The 16,946-nt window shown below is 45.7% G+C and overlaps 1 protein-coding gene across 1 annotated transcript in view; it reads right to left on the bottom strand.

The window, feature by feature from the left end:
* Positions 1–16,946, bottom strand: part of FSTL4 (follistatin like 4) — a 431,462-nt gene that overhangs the window by 340,011 nt on the left and 74,505 nt on the right. The gene's annotated exons all lie outside the window — the stretch shown is intronic.

Raw genomic sequence — 16,946 nt, 5'->3', positions numbered from 1 at the left:
AAAGGATGGACAAATAAAAATCTATGCTTAGCACAAAGTATGTGCTCAATAAATATTTGCTGGAAAATGAATATCAGAAAAATCAATTTATAAAAAAGCAGGGTTCGTAATAGTAACATCAGACATAGAGTAGATATAGTAGCAAATAGTAATTAACAGTCCAGTATACTGGGAAAAAAAAGGAATTTCCCAGTTCTTTACAAAGTGAGTGACCACTAACACAAACATGAAAAATGAAACATAAAAACTGAAAACTACAGCTCCATATCATGAAAATTTATGCAAAGGAAAAATCCTAAGTAACACATCATGACCAAGGAGCACTAATTCTAAAAATTTGGTGATTATTTGGGGGGAATGAATTTCATACATGGCAATAATAGCAGTAACAGCTATTAGCCAATATTTACTGAGGAATTATTATTATCCTGATTTAAAGGTGAGGAAACCAAGACACAGAAAAATTAAGTATTTTGTCCAAAACCCCACAACTAGTAAATGGGGATGCCAGAACCTGTACCCAGGAGCTTAGATCTAGAACCCACACTCTTAACCTCTTTGCCAACATATTGACAATCCAAAGGTGAGAAACCACTTCACAGGTGTAGAAAAGACAGCTGACGAAATTTCAAAGTCATTCCTCATGTAAAGCTCCTACTGAAAAGTACGAATATGATGCTTGCTCTATACGATAAATACTATTGACCTCAAAATAACAACCATCATTTTCAACCATGATTTACTTAGGGGCATTCACTTTACTTTTGGAATTAAGACAAAGACACTTGCATACAATATATATGACTGTTTCCAGCAAGGTCTAGTCATTGCAGTTAGAGAAGAAAATAACAGTCGAAAAACTTAGAAACGAGACAAAATAATCCTCTTTTCTTAAAAAAATCTGCAATTTGCAAAATTATTATTAGAATTTATTAAGAAGTAATAAAGTAAAAGTAATAAAATAAAAATATTAAGAAGGCAACTGTTTACAATGTAAATTGACAGAAAAGCAAATATAATGGCCAAAAAAATCCAGCTTACAACAGCAATCAGAAATAGAAGATGACTATAGAATGTGCGAAACACATATGAAGAAAATCACAAGAGCTTGAGAAAAATGAGAGACAACTAAATGGAATTTTGTAAAAATTTTAATTTTCTCTACATTAACCTATATTAATACAATTCCAATAAATCTCCAACAGGGTTTCTTTTTGGAACAAAGATTATTCAAATGCATGTGGAAAATATTTCCAAAATAGTATTTGGACAAGGCAGTAGAGAGTGTATGTATCCAACAATAAACCTCACTGTAAAACTAAGGAAACTGAAACAGTGGCATATGGGATTAGGAGCAGACACATCACAATAACAGACTTAGGAATCCAGGAAGAAAAGATTATAAATGATAAGGGCGCCATTTCAAAGTAAAGAAGAAGGGATATGCCATTCAATTTATGGTGTTGGGACTACTAGTTAACCACGTGGGAGATAATTAATTCTCTGCCTCACAGCAAACGCTAAATTCCTGACAGACTAAAAAAAATGTAAAAACAGACATCATAATACTATGAGAAGAAAGTATAACTTAATATTTATATCATCCTTGGTTTGGAAAGGTCTTTCTACCATATAAGCAAATGCAGATACTATGAAGAATAAAAAAGAAAATTTTGACTAAATAAACATTTTTAAAAACCTCTTGTATGTCAAACCTATCATAAACAAAATTAAAAGGCAAATAACAAATTGGAGAAATATTTGCAAAATATATGCTGAAAAGTTAATGTCTTTTATATATTAAAATCTTATTTTACAAATCAATAAGGAAAAGATAAAATATGTGAGAGGAAAAAAAGGCAAAGGAACAGTCAAGCTGCAGAGAAATCCACACAAGTGCCTGATAAACAGACAAAGACAGGTTCATCATCACCAATAATAAAAAACAGGCACATTAAAAACAAAACAAAACAAAAACAGGCACAGTAAACCAGGACATACCACTTTATACTATCAAATGAGTAAAGATTTTTAAAAATATCAACACTCAGCAAAGGACAGGTAAGGGGAAAACAAAGAGCATCCTGTTTAATTTCTGGTGATGTGAATTAAAATACTCTTTCAAAATGGCAAATTGACACTATGTTTCTAAAGATCTCAAACTCGGCATATACGCTGCTCCAAATTCCAGCAATTTCACTACTAAAACTCCATGTTAAGGGAAAAATTAGGAATACATAGATGAGGATGTAAGTACAAAGATACAAAATGTTTGTTACTCTTAACCCATGCATGGGAAAACAAGCCTGATGGGACATACATACAAACAGTAATGGTGTTTAATGTCCAGATGGTAATTTAAAATTTTTTGTGTGTGCTTTGTTGTGTTTTCCAAATTGACTACAATACAGATATATCACTTTGGAAACAGAAAACAAACAAAAAGCTCTCTTAAAGCTCAATTACAAAGGATATTATTCCCTGACCACCAGAGCATGCAACAAAATTAGCAATAATCTTTGTATATGGTTAGTCGTTTTTGAGTCTTTCATCAAACCAGAGAGAGAAGAAAGACTATTATGAGCACCACTTTACACATAAAAGTACTGAGACCTAAAGAGAAGAAAATATTTTTATAAACCCAGGCTCTGGGTTCCAAGGCTCACTTGTCAGGTGGGGACAAAGGTCCCCCAAGCAAGGATGAGGTCCCCTTCACACCTCTGCCCCTAAAGCTCCATTGTTTGTCCTTACTGTTTAATGTCACGTATGGCGCTTTCCAAAGGCTACCATTTGTTCGGATTGTCATAGAAACCAACAACACATGTACACTCCAGAGCGTGCCTTCTATGAGCCAGAATGTGCCCACTGCTCCCTGGACACACAGTGACTAAGCGGGCAGTAACAACTACCCTACAGCTGGCTCCCTCCCAGACCAGCACCCCTGGAGGCTGTACCTTTCTGCTCCTACCCCAGCACCTGGCACCAGTGAGGAGATGAGCTGGCCTCGGGAAGCCTGTGATGGTAGTGCCTTGGGGCTGTTATGTCACCAGTCACAAGGGGCATGCCTCTTGTAGTCTGCTCCCTCCAAAGTTGCAAGGCAAAGGAGAGCCCCAATGGCCACAGGCATTTTGAGGCAGCTGGGTGGCCACACGCCTTTCAGAGAGGGGCCATGGCAGTAACAACGGTGCCTGAGCCACTCTGGCGTTTTTCATGCAATAACTAGCTGTACTTTTCCAACCAGATATTATCCCTCCTTCCCCAGCAAGTTGCCTGTTACAGAGAATTTTGTTGTTTAGCAAGAATCACTTCTGCTCTAAGAGGTGCAGTCAGGAATGGGAATTCAAAATAAGTCATCTCTAAGATCTTCTAATCAGAGGGAGAGGGATCAGGGCCCACGACCCCACAAGTCACATGCGTTCATTCTCGGTCTAATTACGATACGTAGGCAGTAGATGTAGGTGTTAGCCCTGGCAAGGGAAGCTCCAGAAGATTGAGAGTAAATTTTCAACAGAAAAAAAATTACATAAAATTACTTGGGATAAACCAGCAGCTAAATTAGACAGTGGGTACCACTGTGTTAAAAAAGTAGCAACATAAACCAGATGTATACGAAAAAACCCTGGAAGGAAAATGCCAAAGAGGCGAAAGGAACCGGCTTTCCATATTTCTTCTCTAAATTTTCCTTCTCCTTTCTTTTAGTCTTTTCCCTTTCTCTTCCTTTCCTCCCTCCCTCCTTTCCTCATTTTCTGTTTGCAATCTGGTTGTATTACTCACGTACTTAAAAATACATACAGGTTTGAGGGGAAGACAGTGCAAAGGCAGATGGGCGGGGAGCTTCTCGGACAATGTCCCTAGACCTCAAAGCAAAGAGTCCTGGGCAGTGGAGCAGGTCCGGGACCTGCATCCTTCCCCTCAGCCCTGCAGACCTCTGTGCAGCCTCAAGGAAGCATTCCAGTCAACCAGCCCACACTGAACACAGACTCCACACTGCAGAGTGCTGGGCATGGCACCAGGAAGAGAAGCGCAGGGCTGCCCCTTGGCATGCCCAGTGTCAGGGGGCAGGGGTGGTGGCGGGCAGACGCCAAGGCAGCAAGTGACAGGCAGAGCTGTCAGGACACAAACAAGGTGTGAGGCGAGCACAGTACTCTAGGGGGAGAAAACGTCCCCCCAACCCCGGCATTCAGCACGCGTCCACGGGCATCTACTCTGTGTCCAGTGTGGTGCTAAGTGTCAAGACCAGGGAGCTGCTTGGTCCCAGCTGTTAGACAGTGGAATGCTGAGCTCAGGCACTGGTCAGAAGGACGGGAGGGGGGAAAGTGTTCAATAAAGGGATTTTTAAAAACAGTGTTGCTTTTATGAAAAGTCATCCATATGTGTATGTGTAATAATATATGTATATTTTTATTATATGTAATAATTTAGAATTATGCATCGTTTTGGAAAACAAAGAGCTAGGCGCTGGAGAACGAGACACAGGACCAGTTCTGCTGGGTGAAAGGGCAAGAGTGTGTGAAGCATCTAGAGGTGTCGCTATGGAGGAAGACTGTTCTTGCAGAGAGGACCAGGGAAATACTGCAAGCCCTTCCTAAAGGAGCACAGTGCAGGGAAAGCTCTGGGTTCGACATCCAGCTCGGCTCGGTCCTGCAACCCTGAGTGGATCATCTAAACTTTCTGCAGTTTGGTTCCTCCTCTGGTGTAGTGAGAAGTAACTGCTTCCCCCCGTGCCACACACACGCACACACACCATCAAGCACCCACTATTCCTTCCTAGGATGAGAGTACCTGCAACCTGCTTTCGAGTAACCACCCCAGCCCCACTCTTTGGGTGACGCTGTCCTCAACCCCAGGGGGAAAACCTGGTCTCCACCTGACCATAGGTGCCACCTTTCCTTCCCTTTCCTTGTCTCTATAATGGGTGTTGGAGGATGGGCCCAAGATGCAAGGTGGTCCAGCGAGAGGAGACCTCGGGCTTTGGCTTAAGCAGCTGCGGAGGGGCTGTCTCTTGCTTCCCTACGGAGCTCTGAATGCAGCCATGCCTGGAGCCAGTTACCACTGGCCTCTCCAGTTACACATCCCTTTCCTCTTGCTAAAGACAGTTTTGGTAGGATTTCTGTCGCTTGCAGTTGTAAATCCTAATTGATGAGGAATTGCAAGCTCCCTGAAGACAGGAACTCTGCATGTCTGTCACCCTCTCTTCAGCACCTGTGAGTGCCTGGTATCTAGTTGGCTCTTAAAAGCCTTTGTGGACTCATTGAAAGGATGACACAAGTGGGACAATAGCATCTCCTTTGTAAACCTGTTATATTTTAAAAGAAAAATGATTTTCAATAAACATTATTTCCTTTTCCATTTTGTTTCCCATTATCTTATCAACGCTTTCTAAATTAACTCCCAGAGAGGGACCATATTAACTCTTTGTGGCCATTAATGTCTTAGTGGGAATTTTTATTAAATTCCTTTTCATGGAGAGGCAGAGTGGGCAAACATGATATCGCACCGATGGTTAAGTTATAAGAAAGAACATCTCTGGATGTTCTGGCCACAAAGAGGCTTCACAGTCATCTGGTTTAATCTCCCGTCTTCAGGTAGCTGGATACCTAAACTGCAGGGCTGTCCCAAGAGCACGGTGATGCAATTGAGTAGGGATGCCAAGAGGCACAACTAGATGATGTAAAGCTCCCTTTATGACAGAAATGCAGACATTTCAGAGGCACTGCGCAAAACAAGACAGAGGTACGGGTCCCAGGCCCCCAGAGGCCCCGTAGGGACATAGGGCTGTGGGGGAAATTGTGAGTGAGTATTGAGATTTCCACCAGGAAAGAGAGGCTTGAGTTTACTTGCACAGTAACCAATAAAGACAAAGGGCCATCAGGACAGGACCGCCGGTAGCGCAATTCTTTTGCTGGTCTAATGCAGCATTTAATCACAGTAAAAATCAAAATGATCACTTCTTTGCCTCTTCCTCCTTTCTTTTGCTGGACTTGAGCCCATAACTCCTATTAAATTTTCCAAGAAAATGTTAAACAGCTGGCCAGCGTTCTTCCTTAAACCACCCTAGAGGACAGTATATTACCCGTTTGCCATAATCTCTTGGGCACAGGGATTTAAAAAATAAAAAACCGAAATATTTTCAACTTTTGGACTTCATGTACAAAATGTCCTTCAAGCCTCTGTATGCCCTTGGAGTGTTTATTCTCTGATATTTATCCTTTCAATTCTACATGAATTTATTTCACTGGAAAATCCACTAGAGTTCATATTCCAGTTGTCCCCTTTAGTTCTGTTTTACCATTTTTAAGAATACCCTTGGCTACAATGAGAGACATAACAGATTGTTTTCTTTTTATTTCTACAATTAAATTTGGAACACGTTGGGAGAACGTATATAATGGGGTTAGATGAGAAGGCAATCTTATTTGGCTGACTGCCGTTTACAAACAGTTCTAAATAGAGTGACTTTCCCACAAAAAGAAAAAAACACAACTCTTTTCGCTTTCTCTCACAGCATCCTTTTCTGTCCCTTAATTCACCCCGGTTGTACATTTTTGGACCCCTTCCAGTTTTTTCACATTCTGCCTAAATTTTGGAGGTCAAAGCTGATGGCATAATGCTGATGCAGACATCTCTCTGATGTGACCTGCAGCCTAAACAATTTTCAGTTGCATTTTTCACATTTAATATTTCAGTGGCTGCCACTGAAACCATATGCCATGAAACTCAAAAGTATCACACAGCAAAGGACACTGTAAACAAGACGAAAAGACAACCCTCAAAATGGGAGAAAATATTCTCCCATTTGAAGCAATTGACAGAGGATAAATCTCCAAAATAAATAAGCACCTCATGCAGCTCAATATCAAAAAAACAAACAACCCAACCCCAAAATGGGCAGAAAACCTAAACAGACATTTCTCCAAAGAAGATATACAGACTGCCAACAAACACATGAAAAGATGCTCAACATCACTAATCATTAGAGAAATGCAAATCAAAACTACAATGAGGTATCACCTCACACCAGTCAGAACGGCCATCATCAAAAAATCTACAAACAATAAATGCTGGAGAGGGTGTGGAGAAAAGGGAACCCTCCTGCACTGTTGGTGGGAATGTAAATTGATACAGCCACTATGGAGAACAGTATGGAGGTTCCTTAAAAACTACAAATAGAACTACCATACGACCCAGCAATCCCACTACTGAGCATATACCCTGAGAAAACCATAATTCAAAATGAGACATGTACTACTATGTTCATTGCAGCTCTATTTACAATAGCCAGGACATGGAAGCAACCTAAGTGTCCATCAACAGATGAATGGATAAAGAAGATGTGGCACATATATACAATGGAATATTACTCAGCCATAAAAAGAAAGGAAATTGAGTTATCTGTAGTGAGGTGGACGGACCTAGAGTCTGTCATACAGAGTGAAGTAAGTCAGAAAGAGAAAAACAAATACCGTATGCTAATACATATATATGGAATCTTAAAAAAAAAGGTTCTGATGAACCTAGGGGCAGGACAGGAATAAAGACACAGACGTAGAGAATGAACTTGAGGACACGGGGAGGGGGAAGGGTAAGCTGGGACGAAGTGAGAGTGTGGCATGGACATATATACACTACCAAATGTATAATAGATAGCTAGTGGGAAGCAGCTGCATGGCACAGGGAGATCAGCTCAGTACTTTGTGACCACCTAGAGGGGTGGGATAGGGAGGGTGGGAGGGAGACACAAGAGGGAGGGGATATGGGGAGATATATATATATATATATATATATATATATATATATATGTATAGCTGATTCACTTTGTTATACAGCAGAAACTAACACAACATTGTAAAGCAATTATACTCCAATAAAGGTGTTAAAAAAAAACTGAGCCTGACAATTTTCATAAAAAAATAAATAAATAAAAGTAATGGACAGTGGAGGGAAGAGGGGTCTCCCTGAGATGAGAAAGTCAGCAATGGCCTTTCTGGAGAGTTACCGTCTGAGGGCACACCACACGGTGAGAGGGCGGCAGTGTGAAGGATCTGAGGAAGACAAGGCAGAGGGAACAGCAAGTGCAAAGGCCAGGGTGGAATCAAGGCTGTTCTACTTGAGGGGCAGAAAGAAAGCAAATCATTGTGTCTGGAGTATGGGGAACAGGAGAGAGAGAGGGAGGAGATGAGTGGCGAGAGGCAGGCAGAGGTGAGATCATACAGGGCCTTGCAGGCTCTGGGAAGAAACTGGATTTTATCCTAAGCATAATGGAAGGCCACTGGAGGGTTTAAGAAGATAAATCATTATCATTACTCTGGGTTTTCCAAAGTCTGACAATACATAGGGAAAAGGCTTTATGATGACTGAAGGGTAAAATACCAGAGTCACAGCCTCTGGCAGTGTAAGAGGGACGGGTCAGCGTGGTGTCCGCCCCAAGGAGTTTATGAGGAACACATACCATATGTCACCTCACCTTGTCACAGATTGCTGTAACTTGGGAAATAGAGGTCAAGAGCCGCCTGTTATAGATGAGCCTGCTGCAGACAGAGCACCAGAGACACGTGCTTTCTCCACACGTCATTGCTTTGGACCAGCACTGCCACAGAACCTGGCATACAGAGGACCCTCCAGAAACACTCGCTAAGGTGGCTCACATGATACTGCAGCGATTCAAGTGTGCACAGTGGATCTCAGGAAGGTCACAACCAACACACAGCATCCCACCTGCGCTGCCCATCTCCTGAAGGATGCCACCTACCTGGACACCAACTGGGACTTGCAGGTGAACATTGGATGTCAGGACTGAATTTGACCTCACTGTACCCAGTCCCCTTTAAAGCCCTTTAGAACCACCTGATCTTGCTAATTTGCATGTATAAGCTTTAGATGAGGAATCCTTGAACAGACCCAGTAGCACTAACATCTTGGATCAAACAGGCCTCTGAAATTTCACCTTCTAAACCCTGTTGTGCGGAGTCTTCCCAGAAGACTGGCGCTCCAACCTTTCTCCTGTTCTGGCACAACAGCCCGAGGGATGGCTAAGTTCAAGCCCACTTGACGTCCGGAGGACTTCTATTAATTAATGAATCCCTTTGGTTAAAAATGCAAATGATCCTTGTCAGCCACTTAGACCTCCGTGCGAATTAGCTTATCACACACATTCTAACCCCAAGCCAAGCCGGACAAGTGTGATTTTTTTTTTTTTTTTTTTGCGGTACGTGGGCCTCTCACTGCTGTGGCCTCTCCCGCCGCAGAGCACAGGCTCCGGACGCGCAGGCTCAGCGGCCATGGTTCACGGGCCCAGCCGCTCCGCGGCACGTGGGATCTTCCCGGACCGGGGCACGAACCCGTGTCCCCTGCATCGGCAGGCGGACTCTCAACCACTGCGCCACCAGAGAAGCCCCCCAGGTGTGATATTTGATGAGGGCCGGATCCGGGGAGCTGGACCCCTTCTCCCTGCACCGCCCATGTCCATATCAGGTTAGCTGGTCCTAGCTTCCTCATGAGGAAATGCCAAGGTCCCACTCAAAGGCAGCTCCTTTATTTCACAATGTGAATGAAGAGATGCTTCGGGAAGGATGAGAGCTAGCTAACTTAGGAGCATTAAAACATCCTGCCCACTAATGTGCTCCAGGTCTGAATCCATAGCTTTCTCATTTGATGCTGGAGTGGGGAGAATTTTTATTCATCTTAAGCAATCTCCTCATGGTCTCTGCTCTCCTGAGACTGGCACACAGTCATCAGTAACCATACCGGTCTTGGCAATGATGCCATCCTCACTAACAAGCTATGTCTCCGCTGTGTAATTGCCAGTTAAAGAGCACCGCAACCTAATTAACCTCTTTAGGGAATGAAAATAAAAGCATTAAGAATTTCAGAGTTCGCAGGACCTGAGCACAAACCCTTGTCATACACATAAGGAAATCACGTATGAGGATGATTAGGGCCCAAGGTCCCACGGCCAACTAGCAGAGCACCAACACCAGAATCTGGATCTCTAGACTGACAACCAAAGCACCGGGTCACTCCACCAGCCAGTATGAGCTGTCCGTATTCCCTTCCTCTTTATCCCTTCAAACATGTCGATCAAAGATGTATTAGTTGAGCATGTATTATGTGCTCTGTACCACGCTGGGCTCTAGGGTCATGGGGAAGACATAACGGCTTGTTCATTCTTTTAATAACTATCTACTGAGCACCTATTATATGCTACACACAGTAAGGGTGCTGGTTAAAAGCACTGCTTTTACAGGTAAACACCTTTGATTCTTGGCAGTGGGATTTACTAACTAAAATGAGACACTGATACTAACTACACAGAGTTATGAGCATATTAAGTGCAGTGATATTTAAGAGGGGCTCGGCGTAATCTTTGGCCCATTGTAAGTGATCAGTGTGTCCGTAGCTGTCTTTATTCTCCTCAGCACATAGCTGGGGAGGTGAGGTAATCCGTGAGACCAAGCGGGTAGCCTCATTATCAAGCACTGGACAATAAGGGGTGGGTTTTGGGTGGTGAGGAAAAAGCAGATGAACAGAGAGAAGGTGAGACAAGACCTTAGCTGGATCTTGCAGGAAATAGAAAATCTGTTCACAAATTGAAGAAGCCCAAATATACAGCCAGAAGAAAGCATGCTAGAGCAGGGTGGGTGGCACTTGTCACTGGAGAGGAAGATGAGGAGTGATAAAGGATGGCCTCAGAATTTGGTCAGAAGAGCAGGGATGATGCCCAGCGATCTCCAACTCAGCCATTTAGACCTCCATGTGAATGAGCTTACGGCACACACTCCACCCCCAAACCAAGCTGGCCAAGAGTGAGGAGATACCATGGACTGTTAGTGGAGTGGTGCTGGGCAGACTGGGGCCAGAGACGCCTTTGCAGGGAGCCAGGGATGAAGACAAAAGGGTCAAGGAGGGTTGGATCTGAAAGAGGAGGAGGAGAAGAACTTGTTGCCAACCTGGATGTGGCTGAAGCGGGACCAAGGGGGACTTGTGACTGGGTTGAGGTTGTGCATTTGGGAGGATGGAGTTGCCAGTTGACTCCTTCCATCTTTTTTTTTTTTTTTTTTTTTTTGCGGTACGCGGGCCTCTCACTGTGGTGGCCTCTCCCGTTGCAGAGCACAGGCTCCGGATGCGCAGGCTCAGCGGCCATGGCTCACGGGCCCAGCCGCTCCGCGGCATAGGGGATCTTCCTGGACCGGGGCACAAACCCGTGTCCCCCGCATCGGCAGGCGGACTCTCAACCACTGCGCCACCAGGGAAGCCCGACACCCTCCATCTTTAAAGGGACCTGAGGAGGAGGTTTCCCAGTCCTCCTCCTTCCCACCAGCAGAGGGTCGGGCAGCACGTCTCCCTGTGAATGTCCGCAGAAGCATGAGTGATGCGGGCAGCGAGGACTCCTGAGCACACCCTCTGTCCAGAGAGCCTCACCGCACCCGGCACTCTCCCCAGAGGACGGCTGATGGGCAGCTTCTCAGGCACCGCGTGCTCCCTCTGCCTCTCATTTTGTTTCTGTGCTGCTGGAAAAGGAGAGGTTTCGGTGGAAGATGAAGAATGATCCTTTATTTTTATTCTGTGTCTGAATACCTTCCACTTCTCTGTAAATTGAAGGGTAGAGTTTGATACTTCGGCTAATGCTTGGCTAACAGAACCAGAGAATTAAGAATCAAAGTTCCAGGAAGACTGACGCAGCTTGACACCTCACGGAGACACATCACTCTCACCAAAAACTGCTCTGACTCCTCATGAAAACCGGGGTTCACTGCCTAACTGGGGGGGAGTTGCTGTGCCCACTCCCCCCCCCTCTCAGCTGTGATCTCCCCATGTCCCCCTCGCACTCACACGTGTGTGCACGAGTGTGCTCACTGCAATACCGATGGCTGTTACAAGCATTCCAGACACATAATGCTGTTAAACAACTAAGAGTCATCTCTGAAAATACAGGCCAGAACTGGTCCTGTCAGAGCTGTGAACTGAAGAGCTGAGGGAACTCAGAGTACTAAGAGTTACTCACACTTCATCGATTTCCCCCTTATTTTTTCTCCTTATTTCCAAACATCAAGGTGCAAGAGAGACACAAGCATGCACAGACTGAGGGGACTGTGGAGTGATGACCAGCAGGGTTTGTGGCCCAGCCAGGTATGTGCAGCTCTGGGCCCAGGCAGGAGGGTCCTAGGGAGCCCCCGATGGCCTGAGGCCAGCCACACCGAAGTGCAGCCTTGGCCTCGCTTGGCCTCCATCTCCCAGCCCCAAGGAGTACTGTGTGCTCCTCTGCAAGTCTGCAAAGGCACAAATCTCATTAACTTAGCTCCCCGCACTCAGACAGCCCATGCTGGGAATGAGGATGACCCCTGGTCATCAGGCTCCATGCAGGTACCACGACATAACCTTCGTGGGTGTCTGCCACTTCACCTCAGGGGTGGTTAGATGTGTCCATCATGGACGGGTGGACGGTGGTCCTAGAGCCATGGTTGCAGGTAAAATACAATATGCTTTCATGCTGCTTCAGTATGATTCCTAGGACACACCATTGTGGCTCCAGAAAATAAGTCACCTTTGATAAAGGGGTGCTTCCCATAGGAAGACGAGCTACCCGGCAGACTTGACTATAGCCCGTGGAGCTCTGCACCGCCCGCCAGCCCCTTGGTTTCTTGGCTTCCCTTCCCCCACCCAAGGTCTTGCTGCGTTGCGTTTCAGTTCCTTCCCCAGACTGTGCTCCCACTTCCTCAGGACCTTGCTCCCGGGATCCCTCTGCTCCAGACACCCTCCCTCCACCTGGCCCTGCCTGCCCTGCCCCTGCCGAGCCAGCGGCTCTGTTCTCTGGTAGACATCCCATTCTGGGGAAGGACACCTTGACCTCGTCCAGATCAGATGCCACACGTATGCTTTCACAGTGCGCGTCGCACTGTATTGCGACTCTGATTCACATCTGTCCTCGTCATGTGACCACTGTGTCCCCAGCACCCAGGGCAGGGCCTGGCACACACAACTCTGTGAACATTTCTTGACTGGTTTGGTCAGGGGACAACACAGGAGGGATGCCGAAATGCCGGTTAAACTGCTCCCTTGCTCTCCTGCAAGCTTAGGTCACCGTGCCCTGGTTCACATGGCTATTTTCAGCTCAAGTGACTTGACACCCAACAACACATGTGAGTCAGCATGGCAGGGGGCATCACCCCCCCACTTTAGAAAGGAGCAAACTGAGATGTCTCGTAAAATCTGTTCTTCTATGGACACAGAGTGGAGTGATCTCTCCCAGCCGCTCTTGCTATTAGTTGTGACCATGTGATAAGTCCTCCTTCTCAGAGTGCGCAGGGTAGTGAGAGTGCCCCTCCAGGTCTGGCTGAGAGACCCTCCCACAGGCATGCCTTCACCTCTTTCCAGGGCTGGCTCTGGTGCTAACTTGGAAGCTGCCGTCAGCCTGGGTCCCCGGATGCCCATGTGCAGGACGGCTGCCTTGACAAACTGAACACCTGCTCAGAACTGTTCCTAGGGCAAGAAATAAACTTCTAGCATGTTGAGGGCACTGAAACTGCGGGGCCTACTTGTTACTGTAACCTAGCATACCCCAACACATACCCTGAGGCTCGGAAAAGATAAACAACTCCCCCAAAATACTAACCACCAATGCCAGCTCCAGAATCCACGTTTTAATTGAGGATCTTCCCACAATTCCGTGCTGAGCTACATTCACCACAGCATATTTCATTCAGCTGTCTCCTTCTCTGTCTTCTCTGATGCCACGAAACATCAGCTACCCGGAGCCCACCTAGCACCAAACCCAGTACACAGGAGGCTCTCAATATTTTATTTTGCACACACTTACATAATGTTTCCCGTGTGCCAGGCTCGGTTCAAAGGTTTTCATAAACCTTCATTTAATTCTCTTAACTTCATGAGGGACACATTATCGTCATCTCCACTAGGAATGAGGAAACTGATGAAGAAACTGAGGTACCACTATATCCCTAGTGACTAATCCAGCAGCTGGAAACCTCCCAACCCAGTCAGAGCATTTCTAGTCCCGAACCCACTCCCGAGCCCACGGGGCTCAGCAAACAGTGACGTTCTGCTTCACTAAAGACTCGCTGCTTCAGAGTGGCTGGTTCAGATCTCTGTTGAATGATTTTTTGTACAACATTATTCATCTATAATAACATTTATTTTCTACAGAGAATGAAATGCAAGCAGGAAAATGGCTTTAAAAAAAAATCCTCTATGGCTGCATCTGTGCAGCAGGCCCAAAACACTGATCCAAACCACTACGAAAAGACAATGCTTTTGTGTAACCATTTCTCTCTTCTAAGGCAGCGATTCCAGCCTTTTGGAGTGTGACACTCAATTTGCTTGTTTGGATTTTGTGGCACGCTTCTTCCTCCCCTCCTCCAAACTCAGCTGAAACTGCTGTATTCTGCATATTCTGCAAAAGCAAATGGTTTTGAGAATCCTGTGCCAGCCCTTGAGACAGCTGGAGACACCCTGGGGTGCTGTAACACTGAGGGTGGGAACCACTGATCTGACAGAGGAACAAGGGTGCCGGGAAAACTAGCGTATCAGCATCTTTCAAAGCTGCAACACGATCCAGAGAGTGTGGCAGCCCAAGCACAGCCACCGCTCACACTCACTTTCAAGGTTAGAGCAGGTGAAAACCACCTTGCAGGACTCCCAGCTGCCTCTCTGCTCCACACCCTTCGCTGGCTGTTCCAAGACAGCTCATACTGCAGTTTTCAAGGGCCCCTGTAATCCTGAGTCAAGTGACCTGTAGTTTTGTACTCAGCACTAGCCTAGGCACCTTCGAAGCACAAGTTAAGCGAAAGCATCATCCCTGCCTTCAAGGACATGTGAGTTTAGGCAGGAAGACGAGACACACACATGATATGCTCTCTTGTGTCATGGATAAGATCTAAGTGTTCACAGAAACAGAACCTCATTTTCTCCTCTTAGAAATCGCTGTGTATCTGGGCTGCTGTTAGGTGGACCTACAGTTAGGGACCTGCCCCGACCCCACAAAGTCTCCAAATACAGAAGACATTTTGGCAAAAGAGAGCCAAGTATCCTCTTGCTAACAGCTAGACCCAGGCCCCACGCCCCAGTGCAGAGATCTGGCACACAGAGCTGGGCTCGAGATTCAGACTGAAGCAGGTCCTAAGTGGGGTCTGTGTGTTCCAAATACCTGCATCCAGAAACTCAGGTCTGGATCTTGCCACACTTACTTGATCTGCAACAGCAAAGACACAAGAGAAGGATTTGCCCCAATGCCCAATATATGGACCACAGCAAGCAGTGCCCAGACCTGACATGGGGCCAGATTCCAACACCCTGGGGATGAGCCTGGAGACGAGGCTGGGCCCAGGTGGAGGCAACAGTCTTCTTTGCCAGGAGAACTAATGCAAAAAAAGGATGGACCCCAGCCATCTTGACTGACCCTTTCCTAGTGTCTCTCTGGGACCACCGATGTGACTGTGTCTTCAAACTGTTTTTTTTCAACATCTCTCCATCGAAATCTTAACCTTCTGGGTGACATATTCCCCTACATAATTGTTACAAGGTACCACTTTTGGAGAAAGTGCTTGCCTCCACTGATAAGAGTGAGAGGTATGAAAGGGGAATGGAGTGAGGTGGCTGGAGCCCAGACCATAATGGTCGCCTTGCCAGGGAGAGACCCACATGGTGAGTTTCAGAATTATTCTTACCAGGGAGTCAGGAGGCCTTGAGCATCCTGCTTCTGCTGTTAAAGACCAGCTGAGAAGAACTAGGTCTTGAGCTGCATAGGGTGTGGCTCTCCCTACACAACAGAAATCGAGCCCCTCCAGGCTGAACTAGTTACCTAAAGGAATATTGTTCCAAGGAGGTCTCTCATCTCAGGGGAATGAACAGTGACAGAATAAGCAACCAATCCTCTTATTTGCTAAGACTATGAGCTACAACCTGAAATAAATCAGTGTGAAACGAGAAAATAGAAAGGGAAAGATGACCCTTTTCAAATTGCCAGTCGAGTTTCAGTTTACAAAATCACAGGTTAGTGATAGGAATGGCAATCATCAGGCGTCTTGGTCACAGTCCGAGTCTCAACAGAATGATATTAAAAAGTATTCTAGTGAGCTCATTCCTGGCATCCATCGCTGCAACATGTAACACTTCAATAAACTGTGTCCTTTGATCATGGGAAGAGAAACCAAGAACAGTGCTCCAGGGCAGGGAGCTAAGCAGGGAGTAGTCCCTAAACCAGCTCTGCGGTAGACAGAATACTGCTCTCAAAGGTGCCCATGCTTAATCCCTAGAACCTGTGAACACGTTGCCCTACATGGCAAAAGGAACTTTGCAGATGTGATTAAGTTAAAGGTGTTGGGGGGTGATTATCCTGCACCATCCCTGTGAGGCCAATATAATCACAGGGTACTTCTCAAAGGGAGGCAGAAGGAACAGAGAAGGAGATGTGACAAGTGAGTCATGAGTGAAGAAGGCAGGTAACCTCAAGAAGCTAAAAAATATACGGAAACAGATTCTCCCCAAGAGTCTCTAGAAGGAAGCACTGCCTGTGCTTGTCTGAGGCCACATGGACCAAGCAATCTTTATAACTTCCAGAAATCTACAGTCACTACAAACGGCCCTCACCTTATCACCTCCGTGCTGTGTGCTTTATAAATTCATAGTGTAGGGAATTATATTCAATATAATCTCCAGGTCTGAGCTTGAGCAGTCATGTAACAAAGCCTCCGTTATAACACAGCCGGGGAGGCAGGTGTTCTGGTTAGTAAAGCGCTCCCAGGAAAGACTTATTAGAAAGTACTGAGACCTCTCCCGTGAGCCACTCATAAAGACGACTCCAGCTTCAGAGTCGGGCCTTGTCTACCCCATGGGAACTTCTGGTTCTCCAAACGCAAGAGGGCAGAAATACACACTGCACAGTAAACAGCTGGGCTTGCTCTGATGACCCAGGTCAGAGCTGTCACTGAAGT

Source organism: Delphinus delphis, chromosome 3, assembly GCF_949987515.2.
Source record: "Delphinus delphis chromosome 3, mDelDel1.2, whole genome shotgun sequence".
Lineage (NCBI taxonomy): Eukaryota > Metazoa > Chordata > Mammalia > Artiodactyla > Delphinidae > Delphinus > Delphinus delphis.
Note: the sequence above shows the minus strand (reverse complement) of the source record. Positions and strands in the feature narration are given on the sequence as shown.